Genomic DNA, 21,467 nt, shown 5'->3' with positions numbered 1-21,467 from the left:
CGAGCCGTCTTGCCTATGTCTGCCGCAATGCGTTTTACATTATTGCAAATTAAGGATAATTTTTGGCTTCAATATCTCGCGGAAAAGAGATTTTCCCGTAGCGTAAGATATTACGCAGTACGAGAGACCTCTCGTAAGAGAACGGAGGTATTTGAAAACGATGATGCATGTTTAGTCATATGACGCATAATGTACTGACAGATATTCATGTTTATACCGGTATTGTGCGTGTTACTGTATGTGCTATTCACTTTCACACAGTTGCTAAATATGTTACTTTGAACACTCTTCATATCACAGTCCAGGGTTGCGTTTCCCAAAAGCATCGTAAGCCTAAGTTTATCGTAGAACACTTGCCACCAATGGTTTCTACGATCAACTTAGGCTTACAATGCTTTTGGGACATGCAGCCATGCACAGATGACAGAAAATTTGCTCAAACTTGCTTTCCTGCGGCAAAACATGAGAGCAGTTGCGTTTTAGACCAAATATATAATGGATTTTATTATATTTGCAGCGTCTTTAGAAACCCATATGAAATTAAAAGTTCAACTTTAAAAAAATAATAATAATTTCACCGCTCTGCATCTCATGTTTTTAATAAATGCAAAAATGCATTCTGTGTGAACAACAACTAATACTCTAATAAAAAGAGCGCACACACATATTGAGTAAATAGTAAATTTATAATTTGAGAATTTTTTATTTAATCTGAAAGTATTTTATTTTTATAATCAATATTTTTCTTACATCTTGAATACTTTTTTTCTTGAATGGTATTTTTTTTTGTGAATCCCTTTCTATTATTCCTCAAACACCCAGTGAGGTACAAGAGCATCAGCAGTGCTCTTAGAGGCTCTGTGAATGACAGTTCCGGCACTGATTACTGTCTCATAAGATCAACACCTAATTGAGCCTCTCTCTTCCTGTGACATTGAGAGAGATCAATAGAGTAGTTAAGGGCTGACACTGGGCCTAAAACCCATTTCCGATTTCCTTCATCGGAACTGAAGCGATGGATGAGAAAAGTTGAAACCTCCTGGCAGGAGAGGGACACGGATCAGGAGGTGCAGAGAATCTGCTCAGAGGGGAGGTGTTTGGGCTGTGAAAGTGCAAAGGTGCAGAGAAGAAAAATCTAAATGCCCCAAACATTTGACCGCCGTCTTGAGGGACCACAGACAGAGAGGGAGCGACAGCAACAGTGAGATAATGGGCTCAAACCCATGGCTCGAGCAGCTGCACTTCAGAAACCCAACACCATTCATTGAATATAACAGTCAGTCTATGAGATTGAGTGAGAATATAAACAGCACATTAGAAATCGTTGATTGCACAACAAATAATCATTATCTGTCCTTGGAATGAGTTGTAAAATTACTGTCGTTATCTATTTAATCTGTCATGGTTCCTTTCATTTCATGTGGTTGAATGCATGATTCTGATCAATTGACAAATGTTCAAAGATGTTGTCAAATTTCTATGTGCATGACTATGAAGTAGTTTCAGATCTGTTGATGACAAAAGTTTAATATCAATTTGCAAGTTATTTCTGAAGTCTTACATAATCATTTTCCAGAGCTGATGAATGGTATAGTCCAGGGAAAACGACATAGGGCTACCCCCTAATAGTCAACCAAATGTAAGTGTGGTAAGCTTTATGCATGCACTTAAGTGCTTAATTTATGTTTTAAAGGCTCATTATTACACTAGTATTTTTCTGTAATGCAATCTTGGCAATGTATAAGTAATTAACACAGTTTGTAGAGTGCCACCAATCCAACAATCCAAAAGCTGTAATTTTGTAAATGTAACTTTGCATGTCAACTTATTTTAACCGTAACCCTACCAATCTACTACTCTTCTATAACTTTAATGAGAGTTAGTAGACATGTAGGTGCAACGTTACTTATACTACAAAATGTTAAAGGGGCCATCAAAATAAAGTGAACAACATCAGTTATTCAGACTTACTGTATATATAAAAATTAAAAAAACCTGTGGTTAAGAAACACAATTGGTAAGAGAAAGCCACGTGATAAATCAAAGTTCGTCACAAGTAGCTCTTCCCCAAGCTGAAGTAAATATTAGTCCATGGTGTCATAAACACACAGGCTACACACAAACATAAAACACCATGTAACAAACATGACATAAAATAATGCAATAAACATTAATTTAACAACATAAGATGTGACAAAGCCCTAATGTACATAAGAAAAAAAACGAAGAAAAAAAAAATAGTAGTGTTTCTTGTGTAAAGCTGTAGTAATATCTAATTTGGATTCCCAATTAAAAAAAAAATAATAATAATTGTCCAGAGTAATGAGCATTCCACATTTTTACGAATGCTTAGGGACTTAACCAAACAATTGTTTACTTGCCAGGTCATAACATGTCAACTCTATTGAGAATGATATTCCACCAGAAGGAACCTTAATGCAAAAATCAATATAGGCTATTCTGTCTGATTTAATGGCCAGTGTCTCTAAGCTCGGTCATATCTTGGGACAATTTATTTGATTGTCAATTGTATAAAGAGCAGTGTTAAGCACACTCAATAGCAACAGTCATTGCATGCTTAAATAATGTACAACACTGTCACCAAACTGTGAACAACTAGACAACACATCGCCCCTATACTGCAGTGAAAAGGAAAACACAGTAAAACATTCTATCAAAATGATCTGTCTTGTGACATAAAATCTGCCATTTTTATGTTACATTGTTGTCATAGTTACTGTATTTTGCCTTTGTATGCCAGTATTGTGACTGAATCACCTTTTGACATGTTGATATTATCAAATGATTTATATCTTCTTCCCTAACACAATGGAATGTTTTAGAGTGACAAACCAGTAAACATGACAAAGTTTCACAGACAAACCCAGATCTAATGTGCCCATGTGCTGTTGCCCAAAAACAATGGGAATGTCAACTCCTGGAGTATGATGCCATTTATGAGCTGGCTTTTTTTAATACCTGAGATATTCCTAAGTCCAACTTCCCTGATTTTCAACATGCTTTGTATTGTTACAATGTTGTGAATATATGCAAATTAACAATGTTTACTCGCTCTCCATGTTACCTGGACAGAGAAATTCACGTTTATTCACTTTTGACAGCTCCAGGGCTTTCGTGAAAACTACACAGATTAACTTAACATTAACTAAAGCATACTTATGCATTCTTGTATCCTGACCACAGACAGGATCTACAGAGGTTATTAACAGACAGTTAATGTAAGGGTAGGTTTATCAATGAAAACTGTATTGCACTATGTCTACTCTTTAAACAGCATTATGATAAAAATGGAACACTATGGCAACAGCTGCCTTACGTGTACGAGATCCCGATTTGCTTCGGGGTGTTCGGCAGAGCTGACAGAACAGCAGTTTCTTTCAGTTTTTCCACTCCATTTGGCCAAAAACATTGAGTTTGTGGTCATCCAGTTTGAAATGTTGACTATAAACACAGATGTTTGTTTTTGTTCATATTTCCCGTCAACTACAACTACTGTTTCAGTAACTCAGTATGTATTATGAATAATGTTAAAATGGTGTAATACTCATGAATTTGATTATGTACTTATCCATTTCGTTGTGAGTGCTGGGAACTTGCCGAGAGAGTCCGCCCCCATGCTCTTCTGATTGGCTGTGATTTTTGTCGCGTCGCGTCTGGTGTGGACAGGCAAATTATTTGTCGCTGGAATCTTATCGCATCGCGTCTGGTTAGTCTGCATCTGCTGTATGTCAGGTATGCATCGCTCTTAGATCCATCCACCTGATCTATTGATGTTATGTATTTATCATTTCTAAGATTGGCTTCTAATTGTTTAATTATGTAATTGGCATGATGCACTCTTACCTGGCAAATAAAATCTTAAATTTGATTTATTCTGTATTCCTCTGAAATCATTATTTCCATTAGATTGGAGTCTGGTGTTACTGCAAATCTGTGTCCAGTTCAAACTGAAGGCCATGAATGAATGGAGCATGTGACACCTCATCTGCACCTTTTGATTTCTGTCTTTCACTGACTTAGCAAATTGTATGAACATGTCTATGAAAACCACACTTTCTGTTATGAGCAAGCACGTGGCAGTTGACTAAAAGGTATTAGATACTGCATACTCTGACTGAGATCAGAACTAGCAAGTGAGATCTGCAACCCAGCCGGCATGAAACTCTGGCCAAGTAAGCACTACAGCTAAATTGGGTTGTCAATTCACCTTTTAGTGCTTAATTCTGGTCTGTACAAACACAGTTTACAGGAGTGACAACCACATTCTAAAACCGAATTAACTCCCAAAATGCAGGTAGTGACAACCGCATTTACAAAAATTCTATGCAGTGTGTATACGGAACCAAACAGAATTTTTATTGTCATTCTTATGACATTTAGGCATGTGACTGTATCGAATTTTCATGTTGCGATAATTGTTGAAGCTCTTATCATGGTATTATCACAATATTGAAGTAAGCTGCAAAAAAAAGTGTTGTCATACTATAACTTTTTTCTTATAACAAAAAAAACAAACAAAAAACAATAAAGCCATACTCAAAACTGCATAAAGTAAACAAGTGTTTGAAACAGATTAAAGTGCAAAATAATTATAAAGAACAATAAGGTCTCATTAGTCCTCATTTTAATATTTAGTACAGACTAAAATATACAAATTTTAAAATAAATCACCCTTATATACAGTAAGACTTATTTAATGCATTTAATGTCAAATAAGTAAAACGTACACACAAAGGTTAAGGTGTTCTAAGGTGTGCAATTATTCAATTTTTTCTTTTACTTCCCAATTATTTTCAGGGAAACGCACGGCTAAAGTAGTTCCAGGCAGGTCTCTCTCACTCTCTCTCTCTCTCTCTCTCTCTCTCTCTCTCTCTCTCTCTCTCTCTCCTCAAACGCACACACAGAAACGTGTTGTCAGCACTGCTCTGATGATTTTAACGGTAAATGAAAACAACTTAAAAGCTACAAGACATTTCTCGCGATGTAATAACTACCATGTTTTTAGAGCAGATAAACCTACAGTTTTGCTATTAGTTAGAGACGCTGCTGTCAAACACAGACTGAGGCAATTCATACATGATAACTCTCTCTCAAGTTTGCTATCAGTGGCTGAAGCCTCCGTTACTAGCTCTATAATGACGTTTTGGAATTACTAGCAACGGAGGCTTCAGATTAGATGCGTAAGAAATTAGTCATACACACACAAGAGTGTTTTAATGACAAAAACCTGGCAAATGTCTTGAAATGCATAATCTGAACAATGTTTTGAGGTGTGTTAAACATATTATTAGCAGAATAATTGACTCCGCTTCACTTCGTGGCTGCATTGCCACCTGTGGTGTGCATTATTTTTTTAATATTTCAATAGCCCGTTGTCAAATATTCCTTACATATTTCTCATATCTGTGTGAAGTAGGCAGTGTTTTTTTTGTTTGTTTTTTTTTATAGCAAGAAAAGTAACACCAATGCATTGCACACAAAGTGAAGAAGGCAGTATTTCATTCACGGCTGAGTTTCATTTTCACGTGCAAAAGTTCAAGGAGGCCGAGGCGGCAAGCATATTTTGTTTGTTTTCTTTATTTTACAAAAGTTTTGCTGTTATTTTGAAGGTACACATATACAAATAGACCCTTTAACGTTTTGAATAATGCCTTACTCTTATCTGATGGAGTATTTTAAGTAGTTTCCGCTGATATAAGGAATCCAAGTGATCTCGCGCACAAACAATTACAGTTCTTGTTGCTAACTTGACATAGCAGCCTCTTATGAGACAACTAAACATAGAAAAGTTATTTGGTTCCTCAATTTAATTTGTATGTTGTACAATATGTAGGCTGTCAGCTTGAGCATCACCCAGCCGTGGTGTAGGCCAAATTCCAAACATATTTTTTGCATATGTGAAGGATGTTACAAGTGGATATTGGAACACAAGAGTAAAAATCATTCTTTACATAACAAATAATAAATAATAGTTTAGCAACCAAATGTTACACCGCGACTAACGATTAATTCATGGCGAATGAAAGGTATGTGAGCCCACTGCGGGATTCAGTTTCAGTTTCACTTTAACTAGGCGGTTACTCCACCTTTAAACTAATTGAGACACTGGGCCCTGATGATATTTTGCAGTGCCTGCTGGATCAGGCTAGTGTGAGCGATATATACTCCTCACTTAAAAACTGACTGATATTAAGGTGTTTTGGATGAAAAGAATACTGTAAATAAAATGATTTAAACACACTATAAAAACACCCCTGTGTAGTTATTATACTACACTGTGATTATGCCATCATGATGTTTACATCAAAGCTTTACTTTGCCCTCATCTCTTCATTTGCACATGGAAATATGACAGTAATCACAGATGTTTAGCAGGAAAGATAATTATTAGCCTGCCCGATTCGATTTAATGCCGATTTTAAATCAATATCGTTTCATTTGGATAAATATCAGGTAAAGAAAAAGAAAAGGGAAAAAATGTACTTGTTAAAATTAACAACTGATTTGTAAACAAACATTTAAATTGCACATAAGGCAGTTTTTATAATAATAACATTATAACATAAGTATGTTTCTATTCCTATTCGGGTTTTTATTTTATTTTATTTTTTAATATAAACATTTAAACTGTGGCTGTCATTAAAACTTGTTGTATGATTAACCCTAACCCTAACATATATTCAATCCTGAAGAACAAGTTAAGTAATATATATATATATATATATATATATATATATATATATATAGATAGATAGATAGATAGATAGATAGATAGATAGATAGATAGATAGATAGATAGATAGATAGATAGATAGATAGATAGATAGATAGATAGATAGATAGATAGATAGATAGATAGATAGATAGATAGATAGATAGATAGATAGATAGATAGATAGATAGATAGATAGATAGATAGATAGATAGATAGATAGATAGATAGATAGATAGATAGATAGATAGATAGATAGATAGATAGATAGATAGATAGATAGATAGATAGATAGATAGATAGATAGATAGATAGATAGATAGATAGATAGATAGATAGATAGATAGATAGATAGATAGATAGATAGATAGATAGATAGATAGATAGATAGATAGATAGATAGATAGATAGATAGATAGATAGATAGATAGATAGATAGATAGATAGATAGATAGATAGATAGATAGATAGATAGATAGATAGATAGATAGATAGATAGATAGATAGATAGATAGATAGATAGATAGATAGATAGATAGATAGATAGATAGATAGATAGATAGATAGATAGATAGATAGATAGATAGATAGATAGATAGATAGATAGATAGATAGATAGATAGATAGATAGATAGATAGATAGATAGATAGATAGATAGATAGATAGATAGATAGATAGATAGATAGATAGATAGATAGATAGATAGATAGATAGATAGATAGATAGATAGATAGATAGATAGATAGATAGATAGATAGATAGATAGATAGATAGATAGATAGATATAGATAGATAGATAGATAGATAGATAGATAGATAGATAGATAGATAGATAGATAGATAGATAGATAGATAGATAGATAGATAGATAGATAGATAGATAGATAGATAGATAGATAGATAGATAGATAGATAGATAGATAGATATAGATAGATATAGATATATATATATATACTGGCTAAAAGACAGACATGCCGTCTCGAGTGTGCTCTTTTGAATAGATACATAACACATGGTATAATGTTTTTTATTCATACACACATAGTGTTAAAGAGAATACTATGCAGATTTTTACTTTTTTATATCAGTAAGAAGAAAAACATACTTTTTTTTTTTTTTACTACAGTATAATGATCTAGAACTGTGTGCTTTCTTAAATATAACCATCTTTGTTTTTAGAGGTTAACCCTGCCTGGTTTAAATGTTTGAAAATGATTAACAGTTAAAAACATTCATTAGAAATTTAGAAAATGAATAAAAAATTTATCTAATGTAATCAGTTACATTAATGAAGTAATTGAAATAGTTACATTACTTATTACATTACTTGTAACTTGTTACGTAACTTGTTATCTGTAACCTATTACATTTCAAAAGTAAACTTTCCAACACTGCATACACCACAGACATGATCTCATCCTCTACTTTTTATAACGTTGGGCAGGTATGCACTGTACAGAGAGCATAAACATCTTTGACATCTTTCAACGCAAGAGAACAAAAAGAAAAAGCACTATCGCCTCAATTTTCTTTTGAAATCACTGGCTTGGACAATACCTGTGAGACAAGTTTGGTCAAAAACTATCCTTTGTATGGTGCTTAATAGTGAAACAAAGAGTAGTTTGTATGGGTGCAAGGCTGTGATGACTCATGCATTTCCATGCATCAGCGGAGATGAAGAGAATTATCTTGGACATTTTACCGCTGCAATGCACAAGTGAACTGTACCTGTTCCCGTACAAATAAATGATTTGCTATTCAAACTGGGAGGTTTTTCAGCTTATACAGACTAAGGAGCTTCTTTCATCTCCTTCCAGCAGACAATACATTATGTGATGTGGAAACATTAGCTCTGAAGTATGCCGATTGTTGGCTCTCTCACCTTTAAAGGTGCGCAGTTTGATGCTAATTTAAAAATAGCCCCAGTCCCTAGCTAAAAATGTTTCTAGTCGATTAGTAGTCGTTCATTTAAGCCATTAGTCAACTAATCGCATTTTTATGATACTAATTTAGTTACTTAAATACAGTATATACTGGGGTGTGGCATCAGAAAGTGGTTTGAGTTTCAGGGCTGAGAAAGAATATTATATGTAATAGGGATGCTAACGATTAATCGACGATCGATTAGTTGTCAATAATAATCGAAAAAAACATATCAATGGTCGAAACAACATCCATTTTGTGCTGGTTAAGCAAGTGGTTAGTAACATGATGGACCCTATCATAAACCCGGCACAATGCCGCGACAGCCGTGACGCAAGTGTTTTTTGTTAGTTTCAGCCCGACACAGTTATCCTTTTCACGTCCTGCAGCACGTTGTTTAAATAGCAAATGCATTTGCGCCCATTTGTGCACCCATGAGCTGCTGGTCTGAAAACGCATGTCTGTTGGCGCATTGCTATTTTGAGGCAACTGAAATAGACTGCGCCATTGACCAACTGAAACCTGCTCTAAAGTCAATGGCGCAATATTTGTTTTGTTATTTTGGGCGCTTTCACACTTGGTTCGATTGTCTGTCCCAAACCCGAGTTCAATTGCTCCCCCCTCCACCTTCCCCCGATGGACTGTGTTCATGTTATATTACTTGTATCTGAACCGCGGTACGCTTACGTTATGTAGGATTACAAATTTAAGAATATGTTTTAGATCTGCTGATCCTACTTCCTTACATAACATCACATAAAAAACTAAGGTGAACTATACTGTATTGGGCATTCAAGGTGAACTATACTGTATTGGGGCATTCAAGGTGAACATGATGGCATCCATTTACTGATTAGATTCAATATAGTTTCCTTTGAAGGGGTTTTGTTAGTCTTTGATCTTCCTACTGAGAGTTGAACTGTGTGAATGTTTACAGTCTTAGTTCTCGTGACCATGTGTTGTTTATACAATTTGGGGGGTACCATTATCTCAGTTGGGGGTAATTGCCTCTATTGTCTTTAGATGATTAGATTTAGTGGTCATCTCTAAGGCAGTGTGTAAGGTCAAGACTTTTAAGGACTGTCAGCACCTCTAAGGACTGCCCACTGAATGCCTATAAGATACCATGTAAAGTTACGTTAGTTAGACTTGATGACTGCAGCTACCGACAGCTCGTGTTCTCAATAAAGAATCCTGCTGAAGAAAGAACCAAGTCTCCTGGTCTTCGATTCTGAGTTTCCTACAGTTATCAACGCTTGCGACGGGTAATCGTGTTGCTTGGTAACCGCTATGAATGAAAAGGTGTCAAAATGGATAGAATTGTTCGCTTCACATTTGTTCTTCTTTTTTTTGAACCTTTGGTTTTGTTTTCAAAGAAAAGATACAGAAACACACTTGCGTCTGTCTGCCACAAAAGTACTAAAATCGTTCCAAAGACAGTGGGCTGTCCGCTGCAGACAATTTTTGTGGAGGCAAGCAGAAATCATCTCTCTGCTTGCAGTGCGTCAATCCCACTTTTCGTCAAGGTAAGTGTATACACACACACACACACGCACGCACCACATTATACGTCATCAATATCGGTTCATTTCCGCGATTTGGTACGATTGCATTCATATCAGCAGCGAACCGTACTGGAGTTCACATGAACTAAATATCTGGATCCAGACCACCCTTTTTAAGCGGACTCAAGTAAGGTTCGTAGGTGCGCACCCGAGTTCGGAAGACAGCGTTCACATCATCCGGTTTAACCTCGCGCACGAGCAGATCCGTTTCCTCGCTAGAAAGATGTTCAGTTTTTCTGCTTTAAAATTCCGCCATGTAAATATCGAATCCGCCATGGCACGAGCACAACTGGCATTTAAAGGGAATGGGAGATGAGACTCTGATTGTTTTTTTGCACGTTACACCCAAAACACACCCATTACTCATTAAGATAATAGAGACAACCCTTTTAGACCATGCGCCAGGCACGCCAACCATTTTTCCGGTCTTTAAACAAGCAAAAGTCGATTCAGATTGTAAGTGCACTTACGCTGTGCACTTTAGACCATGCACTTAGATCCTTAAGTGCACGCATAATGCTTGCCTCAGCGCATCGGCAAAAGTAATGATGAGTCGAAAAAAAGAAGACTGTCTCAACATTTAATAATTTATACTAAATAAAATGGTGTTTTCTGAGTCAGTGTCAGCTGCAAAGATCAAGGCAACATTGTTTTTTGGTTATAAAAATCTAATTACTTTGGATGTTAAAATATGTTATACTGTACCATGGTGTGTCTGAATACTCAATTCTGATTGGCTGGACGGTGTGCATTAAAACAGTTTAGTGCACAGGTACTATAGATCCAAGTCAGTGTAATCACTGTTCTATGTTAATGCACTGTTTTCACTGAAGCACACACACGCGTCACTCGCAAAAAGAGTGGAGATCGGAAACATTCAGAAACATTCAGGAGCACAGCGCTGCCCGACTGCACTGTGACTTTGAGTAATAAAATAGCTTCCTTCACTACTGAATCGCTACATTATATTTCTCAGCAACGAGGGGGTCACATCGCTATTTTGAAGTAATTAAACTCACAGCTTCGTTGTTAATAGAGAGAAACGCTGAAAAGACGCAGGTACACATCTCTCATCTCTCTCTGTAATTAATTTAAATAAATGCTATTATTCATTCATTCAAATAAATGTAATCTTACGCACTACTTTATCTAGGTGTCTGATTCAAAGCGGTCAGAATGCTAGATCTAACTGATGAAAATAAACCGTCAATTGTACCTTTCCGGTCAAATATTGTGCTGCAAACATCAATAAAAGCTTTAAGTTGTCAGTACTGGCAAATGACTATGGTATAAGCAGAATTATCCACGGCTAGCTGTGCATTAAACGATTTTAATACACTTCACGGAAGCAATCACCCTCTGCTTTGCGTTTGCCTCCAGGTCATGCATTAAAATCATTTAATGCACAGCTAGCCGTGGATTATCCCTTACTTATAAGAACTGTGTACTGTTTGTTTATGTGCAGGTGATAAGGAGTCTTTCACTTTGATTACGCAAGCAGAGCTTAAACAGTGTTTTTTTTTTTTTTTTTTACTGGTGCCCATGTTAACAGATTAGACATTCACACTGCATGCCGAGGCGACTCAAGTCTATTTTTGTTGTGCTGCTCATGCTGAGTTAAAGCCACAGTGCATTGTTTTTGGTCAAAATACACCTGCATTAACATGAAAAATAACAAATTTCATCATAAAATCATAAAGTGAGGTGTTTGGTGCTTCACAGTCACCATATGACATTCAGCGCTGTGAGGAAAAAACAAAAACAAAACAAAAAAACACGAAAACACATAATTGATCATTGCCAGGAGTTTTTCTACAAACTTCAAAGGGCTGATTAAAACTTAATTTTAAATCCAACATATATACAGCATGTGTTAGGCATGAGTGGGACAGTAGGGAACACGGTCGCATTGCAGCAGAGTATGCTGCTCAGCGTAAATCAAAGCACGTGACAGACAGTGGTCGGAGAACACCTGAAAAAGGTGGCATGATGTACGATACTCATCTGTACTGTATTTTCAGTACACAAGCTGTGTTTCAACTGCCAGCGTGAGTGTGTGCTGCTCACGCTCTGCATACGTAGGACTACAGCTTTTGCGATGCTTACGCAGTCCAGTGTGAAACAGGCGTGAGGTTTGCTCCTACCTACTCACCCACTCAGATTTTGTGTAGGTAATATTGTATTTAATTACATTACATATATTAATATAATTGTATGGAATATGCTGTATTTATAACTGTTTCATACAAAATAAAGGATGTATGGTGCAGTGGTTGTGTAGTGCGTTTAAGTTAATCTGGAAATATTAACCCATGTATGAGGTAAAAATAATAGTTGTATGGGTTTAATGTTGTTTTTTTGTATTGTTTACTGAGCAAAGACAACATTCTACTCCTGTGGGGATAGACAATAAAGCTATTGAATTGAATTGAATTGAATTGAATTGAATTGAATTGAATTGAATTGAATTGAATTGAATCACATACGATCCAGCAGTGGGTTAAAAACCAACCCAATGGTTTTTAGAGTGTAACGTTAGAGCGAGTGGCCATGCAAAGTGACTTACGCATGGCTACTACTTACATGTTTCAAATAATCAGCCATGTTTGAGGTTGATGAATGATAGGTGAACATTTGGATTTCCTGCCTGACAAATGGTAATTACATAGACCAACTGTGTTAACCATAGAAATATGTACATAGATGCCTCATTATGTATTTACGTAAACATTTCTATGGTGTTAACAATCTGTCTGTCACAGACTGCATGGCTTTGCCACTTCCTGTGTCAACTAACATTTGGTTGAATATTAGGGGGCAGCCCTAGTATCTTTAATGGTAAACACGTCGTAGATTAGCAGACAGGCTGTCAGTTTATACCTAAATTAAATGTAAATCCCAGGCTCAGAGACAAGCTAATCAAGGTTTGTAGTTACTGAAAAAGGTGAGTTTGTTTAAGGTTTGAGGTCAAATCTGCCGGGAAGTGGCCCTAGTGGGCAAATTTGAGGAACCCTGTCATTGGGTGTAAAATAGTTCCTCCAGTGAAAGTGGATATAGTTAAACAATAAATATGGATCAGCTGCAGGTCTCTGAGGAAGTGCTATATATTTACAGTATGGATGGTTAGCAAAGAACTACACATATTATGTTTCACCATTACGTATCTTCCTCTAGCAAAGCCTAATCTTTTTTACCACATCCTACAAAGCTCAACAAATGATATCAGGTCAGACCTAGAGAAAATCAAATCAATAAAATAGCACATATGTCTATGTATCCAGGTTTTGAAGGACTCTTATGAATGGCTAGCCTCAGGACTAAGACCTGGAAATCGAATAAAGAGCGAAGTCAGATTAGGCCTCAAAAACACCTGAAATGAAGCGGATATCACTGACAAATTATGATGGTTATGTTTTATGTCTGTGAACCATGTCCCAGAATGATTAACAAAGATTTAAAGCATTTTTTGACATTTCCCACTCGGTGATTGTGTGTTTTTGTTTGCCTTCCCCACTATTTACCCTTTTTCTTATTATGATGCAATGACAGTTTCAGCACCTGATGATTTAAGAGTTGCTGTGAAAAATGTAGACTGAGAAGAAGACCTGGTGAAATAATAACATTTTTTTAAGAACATGCATGCTAGGTCTGTTGTTAGACTTGTGGATAGTTTCCATAATCACCCCTGTATCTACATTTCACGCACTAGTCATCTACTCCAGACAATATTTTTTCCTGTCCCCTGTCTGTCTAAATTAAAATAATTGTACAAGTATCATATTTTTAGGTGCTGGAACCCTATTGTTTTTGGTTTTCTTTTTGTAAAAATTTCTGGGCACCAGAGACTGTAGGTTGTAGATACACCAGACTTGGTGGGATGATCAGAGCAACCAATACTCACACATCCACTTGACACTAGGTGAATCATTTTGAGTCAAGCCCAAAAATGTATATCTCTGATTTAATTACTGTCTATAAAATTTTGCATTTTCAAAAAAAATAAAAAAAACTACTTTTTCAAACTCCTCCTAGGCTGTGAATCCAAAATTCATCAAGCTTTGCACAAAGCAAATACATCACACGCCATTTGCTCATCCTCAACGAAATGCTGTTGACAATTAATGTATTCTGTTTTTAAACCCAACTGATTTATGATTTCTAACTGCCATCTAATTATAGCAGGTATGTTAATATTGTCAGGTTTTAATAATAATTTCTTCCAGATATTTAACTTTCTCTTGCCTACAGAGTGAGCTGTTTTTTTGTGTTCATCTGTCTACATTATCAGTCAATTTACGCCACTACATTTATTTACATACATCTAATAAAACCTAAAGCCCTTGGGCACAAGAAGCTAGTCAACATTGTGAATTGCCACAGACAGGAAGGTGTCCCGAATCCCTTAGTTATGCCGTTATCTGTGCTGTTACCTACAGCGTTAATAACCTCATACAGCATGACATGATTAAAAGGCTCACCGAAAGAGGCACATACAAATAACTACCGTTCAAAGGACACCATAAGTGGGTCATAATTACTATCTCTGTTGTTCATATAATTTATAACATTTTCTTCACGATCGATTCGTTGAAGCATAAGATTTCCCTTTGAAGCTTCTATATGAAGATTTAAGCGCTAAACATTTTGTATCACAGTGACCTTGCCTTTTTATTATGACTTTGGCGATGATATGATATTCCTTCCACTGAGAATTAAAGTCAGTCAGTTGTTTTTTTGTTTTGTTTTTTGGTATAAAGTTCTTTACAAGGAACAGATAAAATAAAGCACCTGAGCTAATATCAAGTGGAGTTTGATGTTAGGATGTTGCTAATATAACAACATGATAATCTAATAAGCATAAATGTAGCAGAACACACATTTTGGGCAGAGTGCAATTCTACTTAGAACTTTTTTTTGCAATTTTAAGTACTTTGGAATTCAGAATTAAATGTTTATTTATAATCAACATTCTCTCGCAAAGTCTTTTTAATGGATGGCATCTTCCACCAATGGGTAACATTATTCAGACTTATTACAAAGAACTGTATTCTTTCCTGTCATTCCTATGAAGGTCTATGTGGTTTTTAAGACTGGAAATACTGAATGCTGTCAATGCCTTTTTAAATCTATAAAGTTGAGTAAAGGTCCTAAAGCTACAGCTTGAATGGTTCCTGAAAGTCATTTTAATTTATTCAAGTTGGGTCTATATCTTAAATCTAAACTACTGAGGCAGTCAAATACCAGTATGCCTTTGAACTTTAATTTAGCTTTACACATATTTACAGACACTGTACTTTTGAAAGAAAAAAAAAAGAAAATGAGTGTGATGAGTGTGAATACTTTATTGGAACTGGGCTCTATACACTGGGATTTATTTATTTTGAAGTGGTCATGCCACTGACTGTGCAAATTGCAAGCGTGTTTTAAGTCACTATATAAATTGTTTCCATATTCATTTTGAAGTCACACCAGATGCCTGATCTGACGCTACAGCATTCTCTTTGCTTATTCACATATACAGTAACTTAACCTACACTCACATAAACAAATATTATTAAACTGAAATTACTTGAGGACATTCAATATTTAGTTGTCAGTCTTTAGAGTAACTGTTGGAACTCAGAGTAGAACTGTCCATTTTGAAAGAGAGCCAAGAGGTTCTTTAAAGGTTTTCACCCAGTGTGGCAATCTGTCTAACCCCAAATTTTGCCTGAAGAATAGTTTGTTGATTTCTCTACATAATCTCCCCATTCTTTATTCATTGACTTATTCAAATGGATAAAACATGCATTTAAGCTTTTACATAAACATAAACAAACATGACCACGAGGCTCATTGCATTTGTAAAACACAACAAATCCATTTCACCACTGCATAATGCATTTTCCATTTTCAGAGACAGAGAAAAACATGCTCTGCAAATTTATGTTGCCTGCACAGCATTATGGGACTAAACACACGTCTTAGGGGATTACTTTCATCTTACTAACATCTTGGGTCACACTTTATTTTACACTGTCATTTACACATGTTTTACGTACTTATAATACTAATGACAGTTAAGTATGCATTATTACATGCAACTAATCCTAAACCAAACCCTAATTCTAACCCTAACCCTATAGTAAGTACATATTGTTAATTAATTTTACTCAGTACTTAACTGTATAGTTACACTATAACAAGGACACTTTCAAATAAAGTGTAACCCCATTTTGCAATACATTGCATTTCACAGAATGAGTCAAACCAGTGTTCAATGAGTTGTAGGGATGTCATCAGTTACTGTCATGGCAGCTGTCACACTTGAGTAAACTGCCTCATAGGCACTGCAAGTAAAGAGTGGGCTCTGAGGTCATCGATGTAAAGTTACCCATGTCGGTCCTCCAACTCACTGAAATTCCATTACCGTGGGTAAGCTCAGAAAGATGTCAATGATCACTTTTCCTGGAGGGACTCAATCCAATCACAGGCCAGCAGTATATTACTCAATGCTATCAAACAAAAGTCTGTGTGCCATTTCATGAGTGTAGTCAGGAATCATTAGACTAGGGAGTAATGAAACAAATAGTTCACTTTCTAAATTCTGATAGGACAAACCTTTGTAAAGTTACTATAAAAAACAAAAAGTAGAAAGTTTATTTATACTGTAGTACAGCACTTTTACTATGCCATTACCCAACACTACTTGTCACATCAGAACAATCTCACTGTGCTTATATAAATTTATATTTATATAAATGGCTTATATTTGTTATGTGTTTTTTAATGTCTAATACATGAATACATCTAATACATACCTGAGCCTTGTCACATGCATGCCCAGTGTACACAGTGCCACCTGTGCAATTTAAACAATATGTTTTTATTTATTATTAACAAATGTCACAATGCTTTATGGCTAAAACAGATGAAAGGGCGGTTGTTAATAATGTAGTACTATCTCCTTTTGATATTGTTAAAAAAAAAAGAAAAGAAAAAAGTAAAATCTATTTGTATTTATTTATATGTTCTATTCATCTGCTGATTATTTTATTTTTTACTTTCTTTTCTGCAATGTCTTTCAATTCTTCAGAACAGTATACAGTAAGTCTACATGAGGAGAAGGGGTGGGGGTATATATTGTATTGTAATGTATGTAGTATCATTTTGATATTTAACAGATTATTCAATAAAAACAATTGTTCACAAAAATACTGCAGTATTATCTGAGAGTTGTTCCCAGCATTCCAAAATCAGTTAAGTTGTGCCATGACAGTTAGGATGATGCCTTAGCTACCTATGTAGGCAGTAGACAAGGTTTTGGAACAAATCTATTGTGTTCATTGTACTCCACTGCCCTTCAGTTGGCGGATCTCAATCCATTAGAGCACCTTAAGAATGTGGAACAGCAGATTTGCAGCTTGCACGTGCAACCAACAAATCTGCAGAAACTGAGAATTCTGTCATGTCAACATGGACCAGAATCTGTAAGGAATGACTCTAGCTCCTTGCTGAATCCACGCTACAAAGAATTCAGGCTGCTCTGGGGGCAAAGAGACATCCTGCACAGTATTGGAAAGGTGCCCACACATATGCAGTAATGTCTTCCAATGGGAACGATACCGATCAATGTTACATTTTAGTGTAGTCGATACAACCTGCATCTTCCTGCCTTCTGCAGGTAGCTTGTAAACGCTGGGGTATAAATACTGTTTAGGGTGCATTGAACTATCTCACAGTTCACACGCTGCTATTTTTCTCAGCTTGTGCTGGGATTTATCGACAAGACAATTCATGCATAACACTAGGAATGAGCACAATAGGCGTTCATTTTCAAGCTGAGAAAGAAACTCTATCCTTATCAATGTTTTGTGCCTGGCCACAAAGAAGCAGAGGCAAATTCACAACAGACATCAAGCGGCTCAAAGAGATATTTACGATTGTGCCATCGCTCCATGAATAGAAAGTATTTTTGGGTGGGGGATTCCGATTGGAGCTGAGTGAGCAGTGAAATGGATTGTAAATCTCTGGAGTGGACAATCCCACAGCCATTGGCAGAGCAACAGATGCCATGTTTCATTCTTGCTAATGTCGCTGTTTAGTAATGTGGCCCAGGTGTTACAAACGACTGGCTGAGATTTATGCAACTGATTCTAGATCTCCCCATTGACCTATATTACCTCTTCTCTCAGCGTGTCCCCTTGTGGTTCACACTTGCTGATGCAACATAGGTGTCCTAAGCAGTGTTATGTTAAAAAATTAAGAACACCGCAACTCAATGATAACGATGCATAGTTGCCGTGCTATACCTTGTACAGATGGGGGATGTTATGGATATAATTTGCTTTGCACTCTCTGAGGCTCGACAGAAGTAGTCAACAAGCCAAAAATATCTTGCACTATTCACCTGTCACATGAAATCAAAATGGATAAAACAAATAGATGAAGAAGCCAAGTATTTGAGTCCACTGGTGTATTCAATTAGAGTTGTCTAAATCAAGCTGGATAACCAGGAACTGAGTCTCAGTAACATTAAATTATGGCAGTGGATATTTGAACCAAGTGCAAATAGAGATAGATGTTATTTGCACTAAGTGTAAATAGCAACACAAATATTTTATTTTAAACTAAGTGCAAATAACGTTAAATGCTATTATACAGTAGGGGGCGTAACGGATCAAAGTTGTGAACTGTGATCTGTACGGACCAGGCCCCACGGTTCAGAAAACGTGATTCGCGGATCAGTTGCAAAGCTTAACTAAGTTGTACCATCATAGAGTAAAATCTGCATGTGTTTTTCAGTCCTGTCAATTTAAACATTCAAGCCATTTTAAACCATTCAAGCGCAAGAAGACACAAAAGAGAACTCAATTTGGGACTCACACACTGTTTTCTGTGCTCGTATATCCAAAGCATGCACACAGAGAGCTGTATTACACACACAGACTTAAATCCATGTGTCTGGGCTTGAGTCCTTGTTACTTGCGCCCATTTCAATTGGCTGCAGGCTCCCATCAGAGGCTGAGCAGGTCCTAACGGTCGGGAGGTTGGAGTCTTGGCTGCTGGCAAGGCTTGCCTGTCCGATGTTGTAAGCTGAAGGCTCCAGTTGGATCCCGTGCAAGCCTTCCCAGTCGGGCAGTTAAAACACTTGCGCCCTGTATCAAACGGTCGACAGGGCTCGCCCGTCAGATGCTGAGAGCAGCAGGCTCCCGTCAGACGCTGTGCAGGCTCTGTCGGTCAGAAGACTGAAGTTTCACACACCGGCCCGGCCGTTGACCGAGCTTTCCTGTCCGATGCTGTGAGGTCCAGGCTCCCATTGGATAGCGCGTGAGCCTTCCCGGCCGGGTGGTTAATTCACTTGCACACTGTTTTGACTGACCGATAAAGCTTGTGAGCAGCAGGCTCCAATTGGATGTCATGTGATCCTTCACGGTCAGGCAGTTAAATCACTTGCGCCCCGTTTTCGTCTGGCCAATGGGGCTCGCCTGTCTGATGACATGAGCTGCAGGCTCCCGTCAGATGAAGCGCGGGTCCTGTCAGTCAGGATGACACGTAACAAGTCACGTAACCCTGTCCGGCTGCTGACGAAATTCGCCAGTGTGATGCTGTGAGCTGCAGGCTCTTGTCGGATGCTGTGCGGGCCCTCCCCGTCAGGTGATTCAATTGTTTATGCTCCTGCTCGTCCGGCAGGACTTACTCATCTGATGTTGTGAGCTGAAGGCTCCCATCGGATGCTGTGTTGGCCCTCCCGGTTGTGCGGTTGGAATCACTTGCAACCCTGTTTTGTCTGTCTGACGAGCTTGTCCGTCTGATGCCGTGAGGCCGGGCCCTCCCGGTTTGGTGGCTCAAATCACGCTGCTCCGATGATAGATGGATCAATCTATCAATCTGACATCAATCAATCTAACATGGCTAAATTTTAACTAAATCGTTATCGCTAGCACATTACGCTAGTATTTCGCTAGCCTTTTAACCTGCAGGGCAGTTGGGTGACTGTGAGACGCTAGAGTCGTGGGACAAAACACTGCTCTTCCATTCCGATTACAACATTAAACAGATTCTCCCCCCTCAGTGAAACACCCACTGAGAATCCTGTTGAATGTGCCCTAGTTATTGGCAATTCTATTACACGGAACATGAAAATAGAGACACCAGCCACATGTTTGCCGGGAGCTAGAGCGCCTGACATCAAATTGTAAGCGTGATGCGCCCTTCTGAGAGTTCTGAATAAATTTATAAGGGAGGACTTCATTGACTATTATGGATTTGACCAGACTCAGAAACACTCAAACCAAGTACAAACACAAAAGTAATTGTAAAAGTGTTTATATCAAAAATATGTCACACAAAACCACCAAAACAGTGAGTCAACAATTGAAGATATGCATGTGTGTGTTCTAAGTTGTTATAGTAAAAAAAATAAAAAAATATATATAATAATAGAGTGGAATCAATGTTGATGATGATGAAATTCTGCAGCAGAATAATGACATCTCAGATCATTATCTAGTCTTGTGTATACTTCATTTAGCCAAGGCTGCAAAGCCGACTCCGTGTTACAAATATGTTAGACCTATCACTTCTGCCACTAAATATTACTTTATTAATAATATTCCTGTTCATATATTCTGTTTCATCTCCTCAGCATCCCAGATATCTTAGAAGAACTCGATATTGCGACAGAAAATTTTGACTCTCTCTTTTCCACCACTTTAGACATAGTTGCTCTTTTGCCTAAAAGAAGATTAAAAATCCTCGTCTTAATATCATTCATTGAGCTTTGTCATTAGGATACGTACCATAACTTTTAAGCTGGCTATGATTAACCGCTTGTTAAGAGAATGCAACTTGATCCTCTAGAATTAGTCAATTACAGGCCGATCTCAAATCTACCTTTTTTTGTCAAAGATACTAGAAAAGGCAGTATTCACACAACTACTTTCCTTTTTAGAAAGAAATGGTATCTGCGAGGATGTCCAGTCAGGATTTAGACCATACCATAGTACTGAGACAGCTCTCATTAGTGTCACAAATGATTTGCTCTTATTATCCGATCGTGGTTGTATCTCTCTATTAGTATTACTCGATCTTAGTGCTGCATTTGATACTATTGACCACAACATTCTTTTAAATAGACTCGAAAATGGAGAGTCACGTGATGGCAAGCTGGGAAATGGCAGCACGCTAGAGCAGTACTCCTGATGCCCACCATAAATTAGATTATTTAGTATACATTTTGTTTGCAAAATTAATCAAACTTTG

The 21,467-nt window shown here is 37.0% G+C and overlaps 1 protein-coding gene across 2 annotated transcripts in view; it reads right to left on the bottom strand.

Moving 5' to 3' along the window:
• The window catches only part of LOC308681343 (CUB and sushi domain-containing protein 1-like), a gene marked incomplete at its 3' end in the record, with an annotated part of 827,421 nt that overhangs the window by 295,702 nt on the left and 510,252 nt on the right, over positions 1–21,467 (bottom strand). The window lies entirely within an intron of this gene.

This window comes from Scardinius erythrophthalmus (assembly GCF_964197995.2).
Source record: "Scardinius erythrophthalmus genome assembly, chromosome: 21".
Taxonomy (NCBI): domain Eukaryota; kingdom Metazoa; phylum Chordata; class Actinopteri; order Cypriniformes; family Leuciscidae; genus Scardinius; species Scardinius erythrophthalmus.
Note: the sequence above shows the minus strand (reverse complement) of the source record. Positions and strands in the feature narration are given on the sequence as shown.